Source organism: Canis aureus, chromosome 35 (genome assembly GCF_053574225.1).
Source record: "Canis aureus isolate CA01 chromosome 35, VMU_Caureus_v.1.0, whole genome shotgun sequence".
In the NCBI taxonomy this organism is placed as follows: domain Eukaryota; kingdom Metazoa; phylum Chordata; class Mammalia; order Carnivora; family Canidae; genus Canis; species Canis aureus.
Window position 1 is genome coordinate 10,450,209 of NC_135645.1, and position 23,927 is coordinate 10,474,135.

The 23,927-nt window shown below is 39.4% G+C and overlaps 1 long non-coding RNA gene across 5 annotated transcripts; it reads right to left on the reverse strand.

Moving 5' to 3' along the window:
- Positions 1–1,027: 1,027 nt before the first annotated feature.
- On the reverse strand, positions 1,028–21,179 carry LOC144305097 (uncharacterized). 5 transcript variants are annotated; one of them, XR_013372123.1, is made up of 6 exons: positions 21,015–21,179; positions 17,171–17,647; positions 10,301–10,508; positions 9,836–10,131; positions 2,553–2,803; positions 1,028–1,289 (listed from the first exon to the last, which is right to left on the reverse strand). It is a non-coding gene; the product is annotated as an uncharacterized LOC144305097 (long non-coding RNA). The 5 variants fall into 5 exon arrangements; XR_013372125.1 differs by lacking the exon at positions 2,553–2,803 and having other exon boundaries at positions 1,030–1,289; XR_013372122.1 differs by lacking the exons at positions 1,028–1,289; positions 2,553–2,803 and adding an exon at positions 6,064–9,124.
- Positions 21,180–23,927: the final 2,748 nt, after the last annotated feature.

The following is a 23,927-nucleotide window of genomic DNA, read 5'->3' on the forward strand; positions in this document are numbered from 1 at the left end:
AGCAAAGTTTATTGAATGAATTAGTAATTAATTGTAATTAATGTAATTAATTCATTAGTAATGAATTGAATGAATTAGTAAATTCCTAAAGCACAGAAAGAAACAATTAAAAAAAAAAAACAAAAACTTGTGCTTAGATCTTCACAACAGCATCTGGGAAAGTTGGGGTTTAAGTGGAGTCATTATGAAGATCAAATCAAGCCAAAGGAGAACTAAAGCAACACCCCCTCAAACTTTATGTAATACATATATTTTTTTTGCATGTAGTTTTTAATACCTAAATTTTACTCTGTCTTCTCAAGTCCTGTAAACACACATGCATGTGCATACACACATAGGAATCTGTTTTAAAGTGCCGTGTATTCCTCTGTAAGATGGCCAATTCTTTGTATTGTATGTATTCTGTTCAGAATACATAAATAAGAAGTTTCCTACGACAAGACAGAGAAAATCTGTGCTATAGAATGGATAGGATTTAGCATTGACTTTGGAGTAGTCCTTGACACAATGCTGAAACATTAAGCTGCTGTAAATTTTGTGTGACAGGTAAGCTTTGGAAATGTTAAAGAAAAAAGTCCCTGGACTGAACTTACTTAAGGCCACAGTTTTCAAAATGTTTATTTCTTTGACTGATTTTTATTAGCAGAAAACTCTTCTTTTTAGACAGTCTATTCAGATTATATTCTATATAACCTACTTATATAAAATGGATAAAAGAGGAGGAACTGCTTTGAATGAAGTGCAGATGAGGGACACAGGCCTCCCATGCTCAATTCTAATGCCCAAGTCACCCCTACTGAAGTCTGAGTCCTATGAAAATTCTAATGTAAAACTGCTATACTAAGAATTTCATTCTTTTGCAAAGTTCTTCAAACTGCAGTGAATAGTTAGAAAGTATTGGGCAGAATTTGCTATAGCCTGGCTTTTATAATTTGAATTGTATAAATGTACATATATTGTACTAGGATCAATGTTTGATATTTCTAGCGTTTATTTTATTAAAATATATACATTTTTTTTTCTGGGCATCTCAGGAATCAAATTAAGATTGGCTGCTCACAAGTAGCTGCATTCTAGTACACACGGAGAGTTTTAGAATTAAGTTCTCTTCTTTATGTAGTATGTCGAATGCTTAGAACGGGTGAGCACACAGGAGAAGGGATCCTATCAGTTTGTCTCATAAGCAGGAAGTTCTCATTGCCGATTTGTTGGATGGATGGTTGAAGTTAGACTCATTTTCATTGTAGAATGAAAAACCTCAAGAATCAAGGTCCATGGTGAGTAAATGTCTATAAGAAATTATAATTAACATGGTTTTCCACCCCCTTCATTATTTGTTCAGTATTGAAATAAAATGATAGGGTTTAAGGTAGATTTTTAGCTATAGCTTTTAGGGATATTGGCTGAATACTAAAAATATGAGACAGCTTTTAGCTAATTTCAAATACTATTTATTGAGCAGTTCCTAAATGTCAAAGAACCATGCAAAGGCTTATTAGGCATTATATCACTTGGGCGTCACAATAACCTTCATAGGAATCATAATCATCATTCCCATTTAGAGAAGAGAAAAGAAGTTAAGTAACATATCCAAAGTCACCAAGTTTATAAATGTTGAGGCTGGGATTTGAGGTCAATTCTTCTTGGCTCTGGAACCTTATGTTCTACAGCTTCCCTGCTGAGTTAATGCATAATTTGTAAAGAATTCAGTGTTCTATTTTGACTTGAGCCTGCTTGGAATTACAATTATGCCAAACAACAGTGAAAGCAAACTCCAGTCAGCTCAAGGAATTCATCTAGTCCTTTGTTACAATGCAAACTTTTTCTGCATTTTTCCAACCATGGGGAAAGACCTACATCTTGGTAAGCCAATTGCTCTTACTTTTTCTCTCTCGGACATTACACATTCTTTCTAGAACCCAGAACTGTTTCCCCTGGATTTTAATGCAAATTCTGACACTTCTTTATGACCTCAAAATTAGACTACTTAACAAAGGACATGGTTTGAAAACCTCATTCTATTACTTGGGTTCACTTCCACTTATTTAATCCCATCGCAGGTAGGAAATCTAGGACATGTTTTTAGCAGTCTTCCTGCTGTTTCCATGATGAAACTGCCCCCAAATTGTGCAGAAACACAGAAAACTCTGTAACTACTGTTGCAGCAGGACTATGATGGCAGTGGAGCGCACTTTCAGGAGACGGTTGTGTGTGCAGAAGAGAAATGGCAGCACTACCAAAGAGGTCCCTAAAGTGGCAGCTGCCTGTTGTGCTCTCTGATGCCTGCATCGAAGGTCAGGGGAACATTATTTAAACAAGTGAACTCAGGAGACTAGTACATTCCCACTGCCTTACATCATTGTGGAAGTAAACTGTGCCCGCTGGAGCCAAACAAAGCCAGATAAAGCCTTTCAGATTTCATGTTGATACTTAATACCGTGAAATTGGGGCAAAGTTTATCAAGCTAATCGAATAATGAGAATGGTGCCGTTCACATTATTTAAAACTATCACACTCACAGAGCCATCAAACAAAGGAAAGAGAAACCGTACGTGTGTACAAGCTAATCCCAGTAGGCATGGCCTTCTTATTTTTCCCTCCTCTTCACCTCTGCAAGAGTCACCCACATCTCTCTCCTCTGCCTTCATGTATTGAAGAAAGCGTGGGTGGTGAGCAATCTGTTGTGGTGCCCAAGGACTGAAGCTGCATCAGATCGGACCATGAGAGTAGTGGGAAGAGGCCACAATTGGAGATGTGGCAGGAGCATTTCATAGGCTGTTTGAAGTCTTGAGCTTTTATTGTCCTTTGCAAAAAGAATGAAAGGTTTCATCTCTGCAGGTACATTGAGCTGTCCTCACATAAAATCTAAATCCAAGTTTGAACGCAAACTCTCCTTGTCTCTCTCCTGCCCCAACCTATCCTCCGTTTTATTTTGCCACGCTTTATAAAATCTCTTGTTCATCTTGTTTTATAGACTTCCTCCTAACCACAGACATTGAACCAAACAAATATTTCCAGTGCTTCACCAATTCAGCCGCCCGGCCTGGCTCTGAGCAACACAAACACTGCCTGTAGCTATTGTAAGCTTCCTGGATCCCTGGCTTCTCACTCATGCCAAGATGAAGAGACAGGGTAGAAAGAGCTCCTTTTAAATAAAAATTATTTATTTGAGATGGAGAAAGACAAAGCATGAGCAGGGGCAGGGGCAGGGGCAGGGGCAGACAGAGAAGGAGAAAAACCCCCAAGCGGACTCACTGAGTGTGGAGTCTGATGTGGGGATGGATCCCAGGACCCTGAGATCATGACCTAAACTGAAATCAAGAGTCAGACCCTTAAGCAGCTGAGCCACTCAGGTACCCCAGAAAGAGTTCCTTTAACTGAGAAACCCGCCATGCTAAAAATAAAGCAACTAATATGTACTGACATTCTCCACGGACATCTGCAACAGGCTGAGGATGGACAGCCTGTTTTCATGTTATTTTTTTTTTTTGAACTTTGTGTTTTCCAATCCCTGAAATTGTTGCACCTTTTGAAAATTAGTCTATACTCTGTCCTTGCTAGGGCCTAGCAGACGTGTTGCTTGAGGCCCTGGAGTTATATGGAATCACATTTTCAACATGATTTTAAAAAGAAAATGAAACAGAAGACAAAGGAGAGATAAACTCTCTTAAGATACAATGCATGCTTTGGTTCTTTAGAAAAATCACTTTAGCAATGATTAGGACAGAAATTACTAGAATTACATGAATAGCAAGCAAGAGGCACTTACCTATTTTGGGATTCATGAAAACAAAACAGAACAAAACAAAACAAAAAACATCATGGGAACACCTGTCCTGGCATATCCTTTTAAGAAGCCTCATTTTAAATGTAGCTTTATAAGTAACTATGAAATTCCTCAAATAATCAATTCTTTAATAATTATTAAGATGTGGACATTGGCATAGAGTCTCTATAGAAAACAGTTGTGTTTTTGAAGCAGACCATCTTAAATCACAAAAAGAAGAGGTCAAGAAAATAGAACCATGGCAAGAATTGAAAAGAACCCACTTTTTGTTCTTTGCCAGAGATATCCGGAGAGTAAAAAAGAAAACAAAAACAACCCCCTTATAAAAACCACAAAACAAAGAAAAAAAGAAAGAAAAAAATTAAAAAAGAAAGAAAAAAAAAACAAAAACAAAACATTAACAAACAATAAAGTAAGTAGAACAAACAAAAACACTAGAAGAGGCAAAGATAATGGACACTAATCCTTTTTCTACTACTTTTGTTTGTTCCAACACTAAAATAATATCAGCTGGTAGAAGGAGACCACTCTACTGAGACATGGTGATGTAGCAAAGGTAGTTTATTGCTTTGACTGGATGCACTTACAGTGTTGGATTGGTGAAGTGTCTTTTTAAATTATTTTAATTTAATAATCATTTAATTTATAATTAGTTAAGATCATTCTTATACTCTTTTCAGGTTCCTGAATCTTTCAGATTTGGGGACCTATCTGTTTTTGAAGGGAAAAAAAAGGATTTATGTGAAGAGAATAATGATGACCCAGTCGTTCACTCTGCAGAGAAGGGTCCAGGTTCCCTGCAATATGGTATTAAGGGACAGCTTGTTGGTAAAAAGAGGAATTAGACACTGGTGCAGGTGACTGATGAAGGCAATCATGGGACCTTTCTCCATGGAGTTCGTTACCAATAGGAACAAGAAGAAAACTGCTAGGACACCCGATGATGTCAGCTCCCTGCTGACTAGAGCACATTTTGACTCTCAGGCCGGGTGCTGGTCAGGTGTTCTCTTGGTGGGGTGGACTGACCAGAGGTCCCTCCTCTTGTGTACTGATTGAACATCCGATTGAAGATCTTCAAAGAGAAAATATTTCTGGAACTAACGTGTGTCCTTTATAGTTCTATTTTTGCTTTTCTTCAGTAAAGGAGAGTGAATTTCTGGGCCACCATTATTTACCTGGTAACTTTGCATATCTTTGCTAAAGGGGAGCTGGGAAAGGCTGGCTTTCTGAAGGGCTTTCAATCAACCATTGAATGGATGCATTCTGCTACTGTGTATACCCTCTAGCACTTGGCTTTTAATTTTTACATCTGAATTATGAAATGATACCTCTACCAGCTACTGCCAGGAGCTGGGAGCATTAATATCGATGTCCAGAAAGGTTGGAAGCACAGCCACAAGATGCTTTATAGATGAGAATTATCAGAAATAGTATCAGAGTAAATAAATCCACTATCCAATGTGCCTACCTTTTCACCCCAAATTTTGAAAGGGGTTATTTTTTAAAGGAGCAAAATCAACATATGATCTGAGCCTACTAAGTCTAACATAGAAATGTTTCCCTCTTCTCTTCCCACCCACACTCATCTCTCATTATAAACATGGTGATTGGCCCGGGGCTGACCACAGCAAGGTGTGTCTTAGAGCAGCAGTTGATAGAAAATATAGAGGAAAGAGAGAGGGAGGGAAGGGCAGATTTGGACAGTAAGTGAATTCCCTTGCAGTTTTGTACTCCGTTATAACCACATCAATGTACAGAAGGCAAACTGATGCCTGTGATGTTTGGGAACCATCTGCTGAGCCTAAGGCAAATTTCACATTAAAACCCAATTTCAGTTGTGACCTAAAAATGAGGAGAAACGCTATGGTTCTGAGTGAATTCCACTTTGAAAGTCTCATCTCTACTCCTAGCACTGTGAAGTGAAACTCATAAGGTGAGAACCTAAATGAAACAAAGGCCTTGGGAAGCGAACACTGAGCTCCTAGTCCCCCGTTGCCACTCCAGGATTTACACAGCTGTGGTCATGTCCACAAACCAGGCTCAAGTGCTGATGTGAGGAGTGATTGCAAATCTGCTTGACCAGCTCCTGAGCGGTGGAACAAAGAGTTGCTTCTTTTCCATTTGCAACCATGACACCACTTCACATAGTTTTATTTTCTCTCAGGAGCAAAGGTTAGGAATCTTCATGCAATTATGGGAAATCCAAGAATACTTCCCCCTCCCCCCACCAAAAAAAAACAAAAACAAACACCAAGAAATGAAGGCCAATGTGCACTTTGTTCTAAATTCTCTTTTAATCCTTATTTTTCTTTAGGCCACCTCTCTTCTCCTTTCAGGACAAAATAAAGGTAGATTACAATGTTCCTGACTTGGAAGCATTTTATCATGTCAAGGAGATAAACACAAAGCAATGGAAACTATATAAACATACTGTAACATTATAGCATGAATTGGTGCTTAGATGTAAACATGCAAAAGTCTTGAAAACAAGTTGAATCAGAAATACCTTCCTAGAGAAGATGGGCATTTTGTTGTTGTTTTTTTCTTTGTGGGTGAGGGGCAAAGGGAGAGGGAAACAGAGAATCTTAAGCAGGCTCCGTGCCCAGTGCAGAGCCTGATGCAGGGCTTGATCTCACAACCCTGAGATCATGACCTGAGCTAAAATCAAAGGGCAAGACACTTAGCTTCCTGAGCCACCCAGGCACCCCAAGAAAGTGAGCATCTTAAAGAACGCAATGGACATGATTTAATGACACATAATGGAATACTTGATTGTCATGTGTGAATCCACCATCCTTACCAAAACTTCTTAACACTTGCATCACGGCAGTGCATGAAAGAAGGTTACAGAGCCCTAGCTCAGTCTCATTCACCTAGATTGCAGACCAGCAGCAGCAGCAGCAAAATCAGGTGGTTGAAATGATCGTAGATCTTCCTGTTAGTAGCTCATTGCAATCTACTTTAGTACCTGCAGGAAGAAGCTTGCCAGATCCCCCTGTAAATCATCATTTTCCAAACTTGACTGACTGCGAATCATGGGGGAATCATGTTAAAAAGCAGCTTCTAGGGGATCCCTGGGTGGCTCAGCGGTTTTGCGCCTGCCTTTGGCCCAGGGCACGATCCTGGAGTCCCAGGATCGAGTCCCGCATCAGGCTCCCTACATGGAGCCTGCTTCTCCCTCTGCCTGTGTCTCTGCCTCTCTCTCTCTCTATGTCTATCATAAATAAATAAATAAAAATAAATCTTTAAAAAAAAAAAAGCAGCTTCTAATTCAATAAATTTGGGGTAGCAGCTGAGCATCTGTAATTCCAATAAGCTGCCAGGTGATACTGATACTGGTCTATAGACCACACTTTGAAAAGCAAAAGTATAGAACAGTGAACCCTTTTTGATAGCTCTGAAAATTTCCACATCAAAGTGAGGTGTGTTCTGTGTGTTCGTGTGCACACGCATGTGTATATGCATGTGTTAATCTGGTGACGGTGATGGGAGTATTAAAATTGTTGAGCCAGATGTCTTCTGAAAATATGATCTGGCTTGGGAGCACTATACATAGAGTCTATAGCATTTGGCATCCCACTTCCCCTATTAAACAATGTCATTTCGTTTTGGTCAAAGCCTAGAAGTCTTCTATAGGGGTATCTGTGACACTTTCATTATTATTTCCCCCTAAAATCTCAGTAGAGAAAAGCTGGGATTGCATTATTAGATGAATTATGACTAAGAATTCTATTTCCTCTTCTATAGAAATAAAAATGTGTTCAAAACCCCTTCAGAATTCACTGCTGTGTGTTTGGTGTAGTTTCCACAAAGTTACTTCAGGGTCTTTCACAAATCTATATAGGCCTAATCGCGAGGGATTCTATTTTAACAGCTCTTTCAGTCTGGCTGCTAAGCTTTTATAGTTTATTTCACAGTATAGCATTTTTGTTGCTTTTCTACTGGTTCAGCATTCCGAGGTCAAACAAGACTTTTTGAACACCTGTTTTGTGCAAAAAAGCTCCTAGGGACTAGAAAGATGCGTAAAACCTTGTCAGGCAGCCCCAGGTTCACATTCCAGCTCGATCATGTACAAACCACGTGAGTTTGGGTGCATTAATAGAGCCTAAGCCTCAATGGCCTCATCTGTAAAGTGGGGATAATAATGCTGATTTTGAATGGAGGTTGCATTAAATAGGAGATGGAGATTAAAGAGCACGCTTGCGATGAGCACAGAGTAATGGCCAGAACTATTGACTTCCAGTATTGTACACCTGAAACTAATCTAACGTTTGTTAACTGGATTTAAGAACTTCAAAAAAGAAAAAAATAATGATGCTATTTATTTATAAGAATCACACACAATAATTTATATAAAGTCTTTAGCTTGGGATCTGTAAGAACTAAAAAACAAAAATAGTGGTAGTGACAATGATGTTATGTACCCACACTGAAGAATATCAAAATAGCACTAGATCCTGAATTCTATCAGTGTTCTCATTGTATAAAACATATTCTGAGATGTAAATAATCTGCTTCATAGAGTGTATGTGTGTGTGTTTTCTATGGTCTATAGAAACTGAGTCATCGGGTTACAACTTTGGTTAATATGCAGAGTAATTTACTTCAGAAGAAAAAGGATGGGAAAGAATCAGGCTTAGATTTAGGAAATAATGTGCTTAAAAGAGCTTCTAGAAACTTGGAACACAAATTACTGTAGTCTTACCTCATTCTTTTTTTTTTTTTTTTTTCATTCCATAACCAGACCAAAAAAATTGTTGCTATTCAAGTAGTAAATATTTATTTTGGTCTTATTAACTTAAACTAATTAAAGGAAAGCAAATTCCCAAGGTGAGGTGTGAAACCCGGTGAACCAGCCTAAAAGAACAGGGACCGTGTTGTTTGTTCAGCCTTATTATCCCTAACATCTAGCATATGGCGCCAGAACCGTATTTATTGAAATGAGTTAAACTAGATTTTTCGCTCATGGTTAAAACATTTATTTTATGTGTGTGTGTGGAGGAGAGAGAGGGTGCCTGTATTTCTCCATATAACCTTCAAAATGATTTAAAGCTTGAATAAATCTTAAGACCCAGTTGAGAAAGCTTACTTGGGCTTTATGACATACCAGCATGTTTTCCAAGGGAGAGATGGATTAAAATGGGGCAAATGAGTGGACCAGGGCTGTTTTTGAAACTGCTTTTTATGATTACAGCATGAAAGAACATTTGTGCACTAAATGAGCACGGTCAGAAACTGCTTATGAGACAAAAGCAATAATATAGTCTTCTAGAAATGCTCCTCCACTGGATGGGTGCACTGGGACAAACTAGTTCACCTTTGCAGCCTTCAGTTTTTCTATGTATCAAATGAGAAGATTGTATTAAAATATATACAATTTGGGGCACCAGGGTGATTCGGTTGAGCATCTGATTCCTGATTTGGGCTCAGGTCATGATCTCAGAGTCGTGAGATGGAGCCCTGCTTTGGGCTCCACATCGAGTGGGAAGTCTGCTTGAGATTTTTGCTTCCCCTCTCCCTCTCCCTCCACAACAAATAATGAAATAAAGTATATGCAATTTAATTCTATCTCTACCATTATCTCCTATCGAGCAAGGCAATTTGATGTTTAAAATTTCTGTCCTTAATATCAGAAAGGGAGACAGAACATGAGAGACTCCTAACTCTGGGAAACGAACTAGGGGTGGTGGAAGGGAAGGTGGGCGGGGGGTGGGGGTGACTGGGTGACAGGCGCTGATGGGGGCACTTGACGGGATGAGCACTGGATGTTATTCTATATGTCGGCAAATTGAACACCAATAAAAAATAAATTTATAAAAATTAAAAAATAAAATTTCTGTCCTTGAACTATTTTTTTTGAACCTTAAATATAATACCTGTTAAAGATAGTTAAGGACACGTGTGGATACTATTATTTTTTTTTAAATTTTGCAGAGGAGGAAACACAAATAGATAAGGTAAATTGTCCAAGATCATATATGTATAAAGAGATGAAGTCAAACTTTGAAAACTTTAGACACTATGTTTTGAATCTGTGTGCAGAGTTACCTTCTAAGTTTTTCATGGTGATGAGTGGACAAGCCAAGACATGAAAACATGCTTTAGTCCAATGTGTTCCAGAGATGCCAAGTAGATCCATTTGGTCTCCATGCAATAGAGGTGTTAGGACATAAGAAGCAATGGTAGAGTGTTGCCAAAGAGAATGATGACAACTACTAGAGTGAGAACATGATGGGAAGAGTCAAAGTTTATCATGAGGCAGAACTGAGCTCTAAATACTAGCTTTGCTCCTTCCCAGATGTTGGGTCTTGCAATGGTCATTTAACTGCATCTCAGTTCTTAATCTGTAAGATAATCATAATATTATAAACTTCTCAGGATTCTCACGAGGGTTAAATGAGATTTTAGACAAGTAGTGTCTAGTGCCTCTACACTGGGGACAGAGAGAGGTCATGGGAGAATCATGAAAATTCATGAGGGTAGAAATTAGATGTTTGAAATAGTTATTACCACAGTATCTTGGAACACATTTGTTGTTGTTATTCTTCGGATGAGTGACCTAAGAGAGCTTCCTCTCCCCATCTTTATTATAAACCTCTTGAAGACAAAGGCAGGTCTTTCATGGTCTGTATCCCCACAAAAGCCAGGTGGTACCAGGTGCGAGGGAGCAAGAACTTCACGAATGCTTCGTGACTGATATTTGGAGGGCATCCTCATAGCTCTGTGTATCAGAATAGAATGGAGAGAGAGAGGGAAAAGGGAGATTAGCTGGGAGGCTGCTGGGAACGAAAGAAACATTTCCATTTAAAACCTACCAAGTCAGCAGTTTGCAGTGTGTATTGATTTGCTTTTTAAAAAAGAATATTAATTTCCCTTTTAAAATGTGGGTGAAAGACTAAACAAATTGGGCCTTGGATTTATTTACTAAGATGCAGTCCCTGATTATTCTTCCCTTTAAATCATCCTACTGCCATACTGCAGGCCCTCCAAACATTAATGTTGCCTTGCTTCTGGTAGAGGCTGGCCAATGTGGCATTTCATAATTCAGAGGTAGAAAGGTTCTCACAACTTCAACTCCAGTGTCTGCACTGTGCCAAGAGAAGGAAAGGAAAATTGGAGTATACAACAGGATTTGAAAATTAATGTTTTTAAGATGATTAATCTCCTGTGAGAATGTTCTAGATTTCTACCTGTCAAAAGGATGCTCGATGCTCAGTTTCAGTTCTGATCACACTTGTTACGTGTGGACTTACCAGTTTTGGTTGAATGTATCCTTTTGTTCATTCATTCAACAAATATTTATTGAGTGCATGGTATTTACCAAACTGAAGATAGTCATAAACCCCTGTCCTTGGGGACAATTTGGAATCTATTTCTCTCAGTCCCATAGAAACCAGCAATACAAGGTCAAACTGTAATTAATTCATCCAACTAATGATTGTTGAGCATCGACATAAATCAGTTACCATGCTGAGTGCCAGAATTATCTGCCAATGAACAACACTGGATCTGCCTGAGGGACCTATCAGTCTCGTGGAGTCAGTAGATACACAAAAAGAACAGAGAGGGTGACAGAGAGTGTACTGGAGAGGATCAGCAGTTAGCTAGGGCAATGGAAGGGAAGGGTAGGAAAGGGAAGGGCTGATGGGAGAGGAAAGAGAGTGTGGAGAGTGCCAACAGAATGAAAATAGAAATGATTGTAGGAGTCTGAGAATGGGATGTGAAAGCCAAAGACAAATGATGCAGGAGGTTGGAAAGATGAGCAAGATTCTGGAATGTGCAAACCTGGTATGCCACATCAAGAGACTTGGTCTTGATCCCTAACTGCACGATGAGGTCCTCCTTGAGTGCAGATGGAGGGGTCAAGCTCATCCTGCTTTCTTTCTGTATCCTCAGTGCTCAGTGGAGACTAAATAAGTACTCAGGGAGGGAATGGATAAGCGGGCTTGGGAGGGAGTGGGATGCTGAGGACCTGAGCTGGTTTTTCATTCAGAAAAAGTACTCTGTCTGGCTCATAGGGAACAAGGCTGGGGTCAGTGAGCTTGTTAGTGGACCAGGGCATTAATCCCAACAAGAAAATATGGTGGTGTGAGCTAGGATGCTGGCAGTGAGAATGGGATTTTCTGCCAGTTGGGAAGAGGAAAACTTTTTTTGTAAGCTTCTGTGTAGTTCTCATATTTTTAGATTTTGTTTGTTTTGATTTTTGTTTGCTTGTTGGTTGGTTGGTCTTTTGTATTTCTTTTTTTTTTTCCTCCTTTCTCCACAAAGAGCTCCCCCCACCTCCAAAATGTACTTGCTTGGTCCCAATATTGATGCCAGGCACCCAGTGTACAAGTTGAGTTTTAGTAATTGAGCATTATCTTGAAGTGTTTACTATTCAATTCCACAGACATTCCCCTCTTAATGTATCTCGTTTAGGTAATCACTATTAGCTCGATATTGAGTGTGTTTCAGAAGTACTTGCTAACACTACGATCTTTAAGTCCAAATCTATATGAGCAAAACTCTTCATTAGGCCCTGCTTTTCTCCGATATGGTCTGTTTCCTAGCTGCAGAACCAATTGAGTGGCAGGACACCTCCCTACATTCCTAATGTCCTGCCTCTGTCTGCTTTTGTTGACTTATTTCCCATCAATAAAATCAGGATTCTTGATACTCTCAAGTAACGGCAGGGGAGTTTCAAACCCCTTGCAATGGGAAGTATTTCCAAGCTGACAAACGATTTCAACATCTCAGATCACCATGAAGTTTCCTATGTGAACCTATTACAAAATGTTCCTAGGGGCACCTGCATGGCTCAGTAGGTTAAGCTTCTGCCTTAGGCTCAGGTCATGATCTCAGGGTCCTGAGATGGAGCCCTACTTCTGGCTTCCTGCTCAGAGGGGAGTCTGCTTCTCCCTCTCCCTCTCCTCTGCCCCTCCTTGTGCTCTCTCTCTCCCTCACTCTCACTCTCACTCTAGCTCTCTTTCTCTCAAATAATTTTAAAAAAAATTTCTTGGAGGCAGTTGAAACAAACTATTAGTGCCATAAAGGGGGAAAAAATTCTATAGGGGCTTAAAGGAGAGTCTTAAAGTATCTCCCTCAAATAACTTTTAATCTCTCCCCAAAATGAAATGTTTATGCAGATGTGTCTCTAATGAGACCATGGTAGTTCGGGCTGTGAGCTTATAAGCATTCTTTAGCATGGAGAGAGGTCTTAAGACACCACAAAGTAGTGTTTCTTTCTTCCCTCAGCAGTTGCTCTAGAGGTCTGACCAATTCCCTCTCCCATTGTCATTGGATGGCTTCCCAAGATGAAAGGCCAGGTCTGTGTCTGGGTTATAGGCAGAAGGAGGGCGGAAGAGATGGGAAAGACTGAGGATGAGAGCAGGACCAGTGAGCAGTGCCACTCAGCCTATTGAGATGCCATCCACCTTGTCACTGGGTGGCAGAGGCCAACAATTTGCACCACATGATTAGTACAAGAAAGCAAATTAAGCAGTTATTAAAGGGAGGCAATGAATTGGTACCTGGCAGTAGGCTGTGAGAAGATCTGTCAGTCTTCCTTATTAATTGAAAAAAATGCCTTCAGAGAAGCCCTTTCCAAGCATGTTTACTTAGTTACACTGAAGGCCCAGTGTCTTAGCAAACAACCTATCATTATTATTAGTGGTAACTTAATAATAAGATTAATAGCAAATATTATTTTCTCTGGAATGGTAAATCTTGGAAGGTATTATTATTATTACTATTATTGCTATTAGTGGGAGAAATGTGTCTCTCTAAGGCTAGGCTCTAATTACCATTTTTATGAGTACTATATATTCTTATACATAGGCAAACAGGTTTGTTTATGAAGGGCCTTTCTCCCTCCCTGCATCACTACTCCAAAGCTTAACCGTTTATGAGGCAAGCACACCAGACTGAGAAGAAGGTGATACATGTCATCAGTGGAGTTTTACATTCTCAAATAATGAGCAAGGTAGCTGCAATGTCACTGAATGCTCAGTAGCACGTAAGCATGGACTTTGAGTTTTCTTTCATGGATTTCATCCAAGCATAAGCTGGACAGTGATTATCTGTATAGTGGCAGGCGTGTCAGTGTCAGGTAAGAAAATGGACTGTCCTGTATGGTTCCTTCTAGTCCTGAAAATCAACAATTCTGTTGGATGATGCCACATGAAGAATGCCCAAATGATCAAGAGAAACAGGTGCCACTTCTGGGAAAATGGCACTGCTGGATTCCAGCTTCAAATAATTATAAGGAGAACTTCTTTTACTGAGCTTCGTAACCCTTGGTCAGTGAGGGAAGTATCAGGAGCACTTTATCAAGCCTAATGTTTAGGTTAATGAAAGTTAAGGATTATTTTCTTGCTCCTTAGGACGTTCTGGGAATATTCCAGGTAGAATATAGACATGAGATATGCCCATTAGTCAACTAAGAGTAACTCATAGTAGCTGAGGTCCAGAGTGGACTGAAAAGTCAGGGTTGTTCCTTGTGTCTGTCTTTTTATATCATCTCCTTTTTCTCTTTTATGCACATGCAGATGTCTTTCTTTTCTATGCTTTTCTCCCTATTTGTTCCCAAGGGAGAGTCTCTTGACCCCCTAATTTGTACACCACTTCCTTTGTTGCCCTTTGTCAATAGAAGGAAGCATCTACAAGGCCATTGCTTCTCAGTTTTATTTCAACATTAGTGTGTCTGTGAATCGCTGGGGGTTTTGCTAAAATGCAGGTTCTAATGCAATACATCTTGAGTGGGACTTGACATTGTGAATTTCTAGCAAACCCTTAGGTGATGGAGATGTTATATCAGTGGAGCGCATTTGGAGTAGGAATGCTCTAAACCAGCCTACTTGTATTGTTTACTTTGTCCTTTCTAAAAAGTGACTAAGGAATAACATAATCTTTTTCCTCTCTCTCCTGGCCTCCACCAGAAGTGGAGTAAGAGGAGCAGCTACATGGGTGAGTATAAATGATGCACAATGGACCAAGGCAACAGTGAACTAGGGCACTCTCTTCTCTTGCCCGAGAGGTTCACTGACTTGCATTGTCCAGAGGCAGAGAATGATTCAGAACAATTTGGTCCAGTAACCAAAACTGCTGGTGAAAGTAGATTAAAGCTCTAAAGATTTTAGGTCCTATAAAGCCACATCCCTAAAAAGCTATATTGCTAAAAGATCTCAAAGCATATGTTTCCTTATGTAATTAAGAAGCAATCCAATCCTTTGTAAAACCCTTACTACCAGCTTATAGGAACTTCGACAGTGATTGGTATGTTCTGCCCTATAATTTTATTTTTATATCATCTTAAAGTTCTTCTTTGGAAGGCACAGTAAAGAACTATGCAAAAAGAAGAAAGAAAGATGGAAAGAGAGGAGAAAAATTGTGCCACTTTGATTTAAATGACCACTCTCAGTGTTGAGAAGGAGGGGTGATGAGTACAGTGTTAGACTCCAGAAACTCAGGGATGGCAGTTCTATGGTTTAGAGTGAAAATCTATGAAGGGGTAACTCGGGAAAAAGAAGATGGAAATAAGGAACATGGAAGGTTGAAGAAAGTTCAGAGAGGTAGAATTAGAGGCATATTCTAAGGGATGATGGGGAAGGGAGCAATCCAAAGGAGAGTACCAGGTGCTTTGCCTGATGGTGGTCAACTTGATTGACTCATTTCTGGCTAAAGAAATGAGTTTCTATTTTGAATGGTATCTTTCTACACTTGAAATTCTGTTTGGGTAAAATATGTTGAGGGCGAGAACTTCATCTTATATTTATCTCTGAGTCTTTCTCTCTGACTTTAAGAGACAGAGCCTACCATGGTACTAGAGCCTAGTGTGGTACTTAACATGTAAATAAATGCTGAATCAATGTTTCTTCAATGTAAGGAGGGATAAATGAAGGTAAGATATCATTAAAATTCTTAGCTATGATCAAATCTCAATGTATTGAGTATTATTTAAAAGAGACAGATTTTGAGCTGGTACTTACTGGTATTTAGATAGATGATAGATAGATGATAGATAGATAGAGAGATAGATAGAGAGATAGAATTACTCTATATAATGCAAGATAAATTAATCTATACCTTGACTTAATAAGAGTGATGTGGTTTAAAGAAAACATATTCATATTTTCATATTAAATGTTCCTACACAAACAGCAACAACAATGATGAAACAGTCAGCAGGAAGCTTTGGGAGGTGATGGGCATTTTATTACCTTAATTGTGGTAATGATTTTACAGGTATATGCATATCTCCAAACTCCTCACATTGTATACATTAAATATACATGATTTTTTTCATATATCAACTATACTTCAATAAAGCTTTAAAAAATGATGATAAGAAGAGACATGTCTGAAGAATTTAAACCAGGAAAATGAAGAGTACCCGTCTTTCCCCCACCAAAAGAAACTCCCCAAAACTAATCCCTTTAATTGCAGTACTTTAGGAATGACCACACCATCGAGGAAGTAAAAAAAAGACGATTCTTATGTTCCTATGGAAATAGCAAGGAAGGGGGCAACATTTGGCTGTCAACTTCTCCATTTTCAAAGAAGATGAAACTGTAGTTATCTACTATTCAGCCCTTCAAAGACCATTTGACATTCTAAGATCCTGACATAGGATTGTGGGACAGGGAAATTTCATGAACGTTGTTTGAATTAAGGTGGAGAAATCAGTCCAGAAAGCAAAGATTCTTGCTAACTGTGTCTCTCCTGTCCATCCTCCCATCCCAAATAAGAACAAGGAGGCACCAAAGGCACCACTCAATGAAGAACATGTGGACAAAGCTCATCAGTGTATCCCTATTCACTGGAAACCCTCATTGCCCCCTTGCATTTCAGCCACAAAAATACAATGCACTTCTGCATAAACCTGTAATGGAGATCAATCGTTATCAGCCAAATAACAGCTGTGAGAGGGACTGAGGGAGGGGGCTGAGGGAGATATTCCAGATCTCCCTTGACACATTAAATTTGGGTTTTTATCCTGAAAGAAGTTGTAGGTGCTTTTCTTTATGACCGAAATAATCTTTGTAGTATTCCACGTGCTATTATCTTTATCTAAGTTTCTATTTGTTCATATTCCTTTGCATCTCATACTAAGAAAATTTATTGAATACCATTTTAATAATCCCTCCAACAACCTCTGTCCAATTAGGAAGGTACATAAAGATATTTTTGAGAAGAAAGCCCAGATCTTCCTGACTGCTGCCCTTCCTACATCAACGTTAGAGCAGTATAGGTCATCAACACAGTGCCCCCTCTGAGGTGGCTTTGCATGAGGTCTCAGCAAACACATTGCACAAGGGAACGGGGTTAATTGCCAAACTCGATGCTTGCACACAGAGACAGACAAGCGTGCCTTGCCAGCTTACAAATACATGAAAATCAGATTACCAGCTAAACAGTTAGATGTGGCTTGGGTTTGTATCCTCCTTTTCTAATGCACACCCACAGATGGAAGGGTTAAAGATGTGACAGTTGGCTCACACTGAACGTATCCTCTTTGATTCTGTAAAATTTGTTGTTTATTTCATTTTCTTTGTTTGCAGGCTTGGGAAATTAGTCATTTTCTCAGAGAAAATCAGATAATGAACATAAATCATTTGATCTCTAGGTCATTCATTTTAACCATCTCAAGGTTCTCACTTCCCAAAGTTCTTATCGCCTACCAACTGAGGAAAGAATAGATGGCTACATTCTTCTTGCAGATAGACAGTTATTCACATAATTTAAAACCCTACCAGACAAGTAATTATACATCATCTCCCCCTTGATGCCTTCTACCAAGAAGGCAGAGACACAGGATGTTTCAGATAAGATGGTGAAAGGGACCAGAGTCCTACACTGAGGGCTGTGTCCTGCTTTCTTTACCTATAAAGGAAAAAAAAGTGTTTTTATCAGAGATTTTACCTAGTAAATGGGCAGTATATATGAACAGAAGGGATAAATAATATATTCATTTCTCCTTACAACACAGTTCTAACAAAGCGGCAAAAAGCATAAAATGGTAGGAATGTACATCAACTACCTGAAAAATTGTAATTTAGATTACCATGGCATCTACTAAAGTCACATAACCTCTTTAGGCCAAATATTAAGTCTTTTTCATTAGTAGGGTGGAGAAAATAATAATTCTGTTCTCCAAGTTTGATGTTTTGTTTTGTTTTGTTTTTGAGGCAGGGGGAATTAAATGAAATTAGCTCAGTGAATTGAATGTAGCAAGTACTTGCTAACTCCTTAATCATTGTTTTATTTTTGTAAAGTTTTGAACGAGTTTAGAACGAGATTTAACCTTTCATTACCAAGTATTTGTGTTGTTGTTGTTGTTGTGTTGTTTTGTTTTGTTTTGTTTTTTACGGTTATATTTATTTATTCATGAGATACAGAGAGATAGAGAGAGAGAGAGAGAAGCAGAGACACAGGCAGAGGGAGAAGCAAACTCCATGCAGGGATCCGATGTGAGACTCGATCCTGGGACTCCAGGATCACGTCCTGAGCTGAAGGCAGATGCTTAACCACTGAGCCACCCAGGTGTCCCTGTTGTTTTTTAATTGAGGCTTGATGTTTGGGGCTATTTTCATACTAGACGTACTATACTAGTGAAGTAATAATTAAATTGCCTCCTATTTTTAACTATTTGAAGACAGAGCTATAAATTACAGCTTCCGATGTTTGTGATAATGAGTATTGATAATGTGATATGAGTTTATATTCCAATTCAAAGTAAAGGGGATGATATTTTAATTAAAACATGTTAAACTATGTAGTCTCATCTTAGATGAACATGAACTTATTAGTAAAATGTGTGTGTGTGTGTGTGTGTGTGTGTGTGTGTGTGTGTTTGTGTGTGTTTAGAGTCCCTGGTCAAGAACACATGTCTGCAAAGTCATTTTATAACTAAAGCTCTATGATCCTGTATTTGAAGATTCCTTGCTGCTATGTAGAGCCAAGCTAAAGATACATGATGTAATTTCAAGAACTTTGGAGAGTTTTTATACCCCGTCCAAAATCCCATCAATTGAAAGACACCTGGATTTTAGCTATGATTTCAGAAATAGGATCACAATTAATGCAAGAATAATAGGAGAAGTGATATTTTAATCGGCTATTCAGTTAACATTTATTGTAGGTCAACTATGTGCATCCATTAACATGTACTTTAAATATTTGAGATAGGGCAGAAAAATATGAGGGGAAAGATCTTTGGGCAGTACATGCCTGAGTGATAAAGGACAATGAAGAAAGACAGAAAATGAGAATGGCAAACTGAACCAATTTCCTTGCAAATGACCAAGTTTCAAGACCTAGAGATCATAATCAGGGATTTAAGAGTAGAAATTTGTACCTGGGGCTGATTTTGTCAAAATGTCTTTTTCTAATCTGTGTAGATAGGACATTTTAAGAAGAGTCCTCATCTGCTACTTCAACATAACCAGGCCACCTAGGTGCAGCAGAGTTCCTGTAACCAGTTGATGGGACAGGGTGATGTGACTGACTCCAGCCATCTTCTCTACTTCAAAAATGCAAAAGGTCTAGAGATAATGCAGCTCTGTAGCACTGGGAATATAAGCAAAGAGGAAGTACCCCTAATTCTTGTCTCTGTTCACAGCAGGAGCGATGAGTAGATTGATGGGACACAGAGTTTATTCTTTCACTGTCACTGATGGCAGGGACAGCTCTTCTTGTGTCTTAGGTGCCTACCATAGGAGGAAAAGGTGAGCCTTAAACCCCAACTCCTATGCAGTGGAGCTATCAGCAGGGCTGGTGCACAAGATGATGGATCAAGAGTTTTAAGTCTAGTCAAAATATGTTCTTGAAAGAGTCCAGACACATAGATAACCTGTGTTTGAGAGCAAAAACTTCCATACACCTATCTATCTATTATGCTTTTTGTAGGTTCTCAAGGACAGGTTTGTGTGTTTCTGGTTTTTGCTTTTAAAAAATCAATCCTTCCTTCCTTCCAGCTACTGAGTGCTTTATTTCCAAGCATACAGAAAACACTTCAAAGCTCTGTGCATGGAGTTAAATGTGGGTGATGGAGGCAAGAATAAGGATGCAAGCCCGCCTTTCAGCACTTCTCTGCTTTCACCATTCCCTGGGAGAAATACACGTGCATCAGCATACGATTAGACCAATGTGAAGCACTCCAATAAGCTATGTGCAAAGTACAGAGGAAGAGAGGAGTATTACATCTACCAGAGGGGGCCAGTGGTCAGGAACTATGTCAGAGAGGAGGTGATCTCTGAAAAGAGGCTGAGCAGAAATTCTAAGGAAGATGAAGAGAGGTGGCAAAGGTAGAGGATCTAGATGCATGGAGTATTTGCAGAACTTCTAGTAATCTGATGTGTTTCCACTGTCTGCTGGTTATACTGAGACTTCCGAAGGCAAATTCTATAAAAGAGGTGGAGATCTGGTTAGGAAAGACTCTGTATACAGTGTTGTCTAATTGTGTCATCCAAATGATAAAGTTGGACAGGTACAGGCTTAAATGTGTCCCCCCCCGCAACTTCTACTTTGAAGCCTTAACCCCCAGTACCTCAGAATGTGACTGTAATTGGGGTGAATGAATGGAAATGAAGTGAATAAGTAGAAATGAGGTGAATAAGTGGAAATGAGGCTGTTAGGGTGCATCCTAATCCAATCCAACTGGTAATCTTATGAGAAAAGGAAGTCAGAACACCCAAGGAGACTCCAGAAATGTGTGTGCACAAAAGAAGGACCATACGAAGACACAGGGAGAAGGCAATGGGCTGCAAGTCCAGGATAGAGGCCCCAGAAGAAATCAGACCTTTGTCCTAGACTTGTATCCTCCAGGACTTGAGGAAGTGACTCTGTTAAGTCACCCAGTCTGTGTGTGACTATAGTTTGGCTCTTACAGCCCTAGAGAATTCATAAAGGGCCTTCATCAGCAAGACAGGCATTTTCAAAAAGAGGATCGGTGTGTTCAAATAGAGCCTATAGAAGTCTAAATATGTTGCTCCTGCAATCCTTTAATTATCTTAATAATCTGAAGTTGTTTTGTTTAACAATGTCTCTTTTGGACTGGCACAAGAAACTTATTTTGCTACTTTAACCAAGAAATCAAGGGGTCCAGAAACTGAAACCCAGCATACTCAAACCAGTTAAAGCCACATTTATTCATTAGATCACGCAATATTCCCAAAGGGGGAGAGATGTGATTTTCCTCTGGTAAGAGGAATAGAACTATCAAATCTGTAATAAATAGAAATCCTTTTACCTTTCACACATTTTCATAATTTCCCCTGCTGCTTCAGCTAATTAATTATCAATGCTATTTGTGTTTAGACAAGAGGGTTTGTCTCCTTCACAGCCCATCTGCTTCCTGGTAACCTTGCTGTGAAGTCATTGCAAAGCAGAGTTGCTGATAAAGCTATCATCTCCATGGCAACCTGCTGCTATGTCACAAACACAGGAGTGTGACCTCACTGAAGTTAAAAGGAGAAATCAAACCGGTGTCTGTTGTGTGAAGCGATAAGAGGTTTTAATCAGACACACAGTTAGTTATTTATTTATTTTCCAGAAATGCGGGAGAGAAGGATCCTTCTAGAGGAATGTACCTGCAATAACCTTGCTGCCAATTACTAATATTAAATAAGTGCTTTAATAGTAGGAGCACAATATAAATGTGCAGCTGCTTATACTTGGGTGGAATGCTCTACCTAAATATGATACTGATTCATAGAGGTCTTTTCTGGTCCCTAAAATACAGATTTCTCCTTTCTCCAGTTGCCTTAGCACTTATTTCTATCGGGTTCTTAATAATGGCAACAACTAACATTCACTGCTTACAACTTGCCTGATCCAACAACCCATGAGATAGGGGCCACTGTCTCCATTTTATTCATGATGGACCTGAGGTTAGCAAGGTGGAGGGATCTGTCCAAGGGCCTACACCCAGGTGGAGTGGATATAGGTGTGGAGCCCCGAACTATGCCTGCTAAGTCAGGCTCTTCCCCACTGTGCTGGATGCCTGGCAGGACTTTTACCCAAAGCGACTCAAGGATTATCTGATGGTGCTTTGATCATTTTGACTAAAAGTTATAAGCTTTTCAAGTGAACGTCTGTGTCCATCCCCCTGTCTCTAGCATGTGGAAATGACTGTGGTAGTGCCAAGGAGTGGCTACTTGGGCTCTCCATCAGAATGTTTCCCAACAGGACACCCCAAATGCCAAACAAGGGCGCTTGTTTTCAGAAATCTGCAAGATTAAAACCTCAGTTCTAAACAGATGGCCTCTTGAAATCCCTTTCTATTTAGACAATCTGGAGCCTGAAACAGGAAAAGCAAGGCAAATAACAAAAGACCAGCAGCAGAAAAGTATAGATGTGGTTTTAAGGATCAGTTTTGTGATTCCCTTTACTTCCTTGATAGAGGAATTTACAAGGAGTCAGAGTTCCTTAAAAAAATCAACTTGAACTTTTTCCTTACGGAAAAATAGTACTTCATCTGTTTTGCTAACTGGGGCTAACTGAGTATAAATTAAATTAAGTATGGGCCTAATTCAGTGATTTTTATTGTGTTAACCTCCATGGCTCTAAACAGGTTAGTTTCTCTAACATCCAACTAATGAGACCTTTATTTATCCAGCAAACGTCCTATGACTGTTTTGTCATACCAGAGATGACACTCCTTGTATGATATTTACCAAGTTGAGAAAGTAAGCAGCCTCTTCCTTGCTTACTGCTTCCATTTGTAGCACAGCCCGTATCCTGAAAGGGAATTATGACATGTATCCACAGAGTGAATCTCCTAAGAGAAAGAGCTAACACACTAGTGAGAAGGTGAATCCTGAAATCGACCCACAGGAACTGTTACCATAAGTTCTGATCAGCCTGTTATTTTCTTCCTTGGATGGCTGGTTAACTAGGTCCTCAGTTGTGTAACGTAGGCAGTAAATATCGTAACCTCGAAGTGCTGCATCTCTCCAGCTGTCAGAGAGCTAAAGCAACAACATTCGTTGGGCATTTTGCGTGTGTGCATGTACTAAACACGGGTAAGGAGAAACCAGGAGAAGAGTGTGGACAGCCAGTACATTGTAATTTCTTACAATATTATGGGAGATAAGCAGGACCCACAGAATCCTAACAGCGCAAAGGGGCACAGAGTCAAAGATCATGCCAACTGGTATTTTTTGGTGTTGATATAAGTGCCAGGTGTAGTAATAAAAGATAGCAAGCAAACCCTGTATTAGGTAGTAATTGTTAAACAGATGATTGGTGGTGGTGGTGAGGGGGTGCTGGGTGGCTCAGTTTGTTAAGCATCCAATTCTATTTTTTTTTTTTTGAAGCATCCAATTCTTGCTTTTAGCTAAGAATCTTGGGGTCCTGGGACATAGCCATGGTCGGTGGGGAGTCTGCTTGAGATTCTCTCTCTCTCTCTCTCTCTCTCATCTCTCTGCCCCTCCCCCCATGCTCTTACTCTCTCTCAAATGAATAAATGAATCTTTAAAAAAAATAAACATGATTGTAAAGAACAAATATTTAAAAATAACATATTCTGAGCATTTAGTACAGGTGACCACACTAAGCATGTTACATTCTTCTATCATTTAATCCCTTTGACAAACTTAGGACATAGGCTGTACAGTTTACCCATGAGAGGATTGAGGTTTGAGGGGTTAGGTGACTTGTGCAGACCAGTAGGCAACAAACTGGTGAATTTCAGAACCTGTGTATTTCAGAACCTACAAGTTTATGACAAATTTATGTCTCCTGGAAAGATCCGATAGGAAAATGGCAAAGATACGGCCCAGAGATGAGTATAAGTAGCATCTTATGGAGGACGCTTCAAAACCCTTTAGTTCTCCCCATTTGGATTGACCTAGACATAGTAGGATGGACTGACCACTACAGCTTTCCCATGATTCTTTCTTTCTCCCTTGTAACACTAGAGAAAGATGCCAGCACAGGTTGCTTGGAAGTATTATCTCTCTTGGAATCTTTCACCTTTGACACATTTGCCTTTTAGGAATTAACTGAGCTGTATAGAAAAACTCAGCAGGATTACTATATTGATGGAATTGATAGATTTTTATTTTTTACCTACATACTTGGGTACTTAAGGCTGCAGATATTTATAAGCTGTTGTTTAGACAGCTTTGCTATTATATAACATCTATCGATCTCCAACACT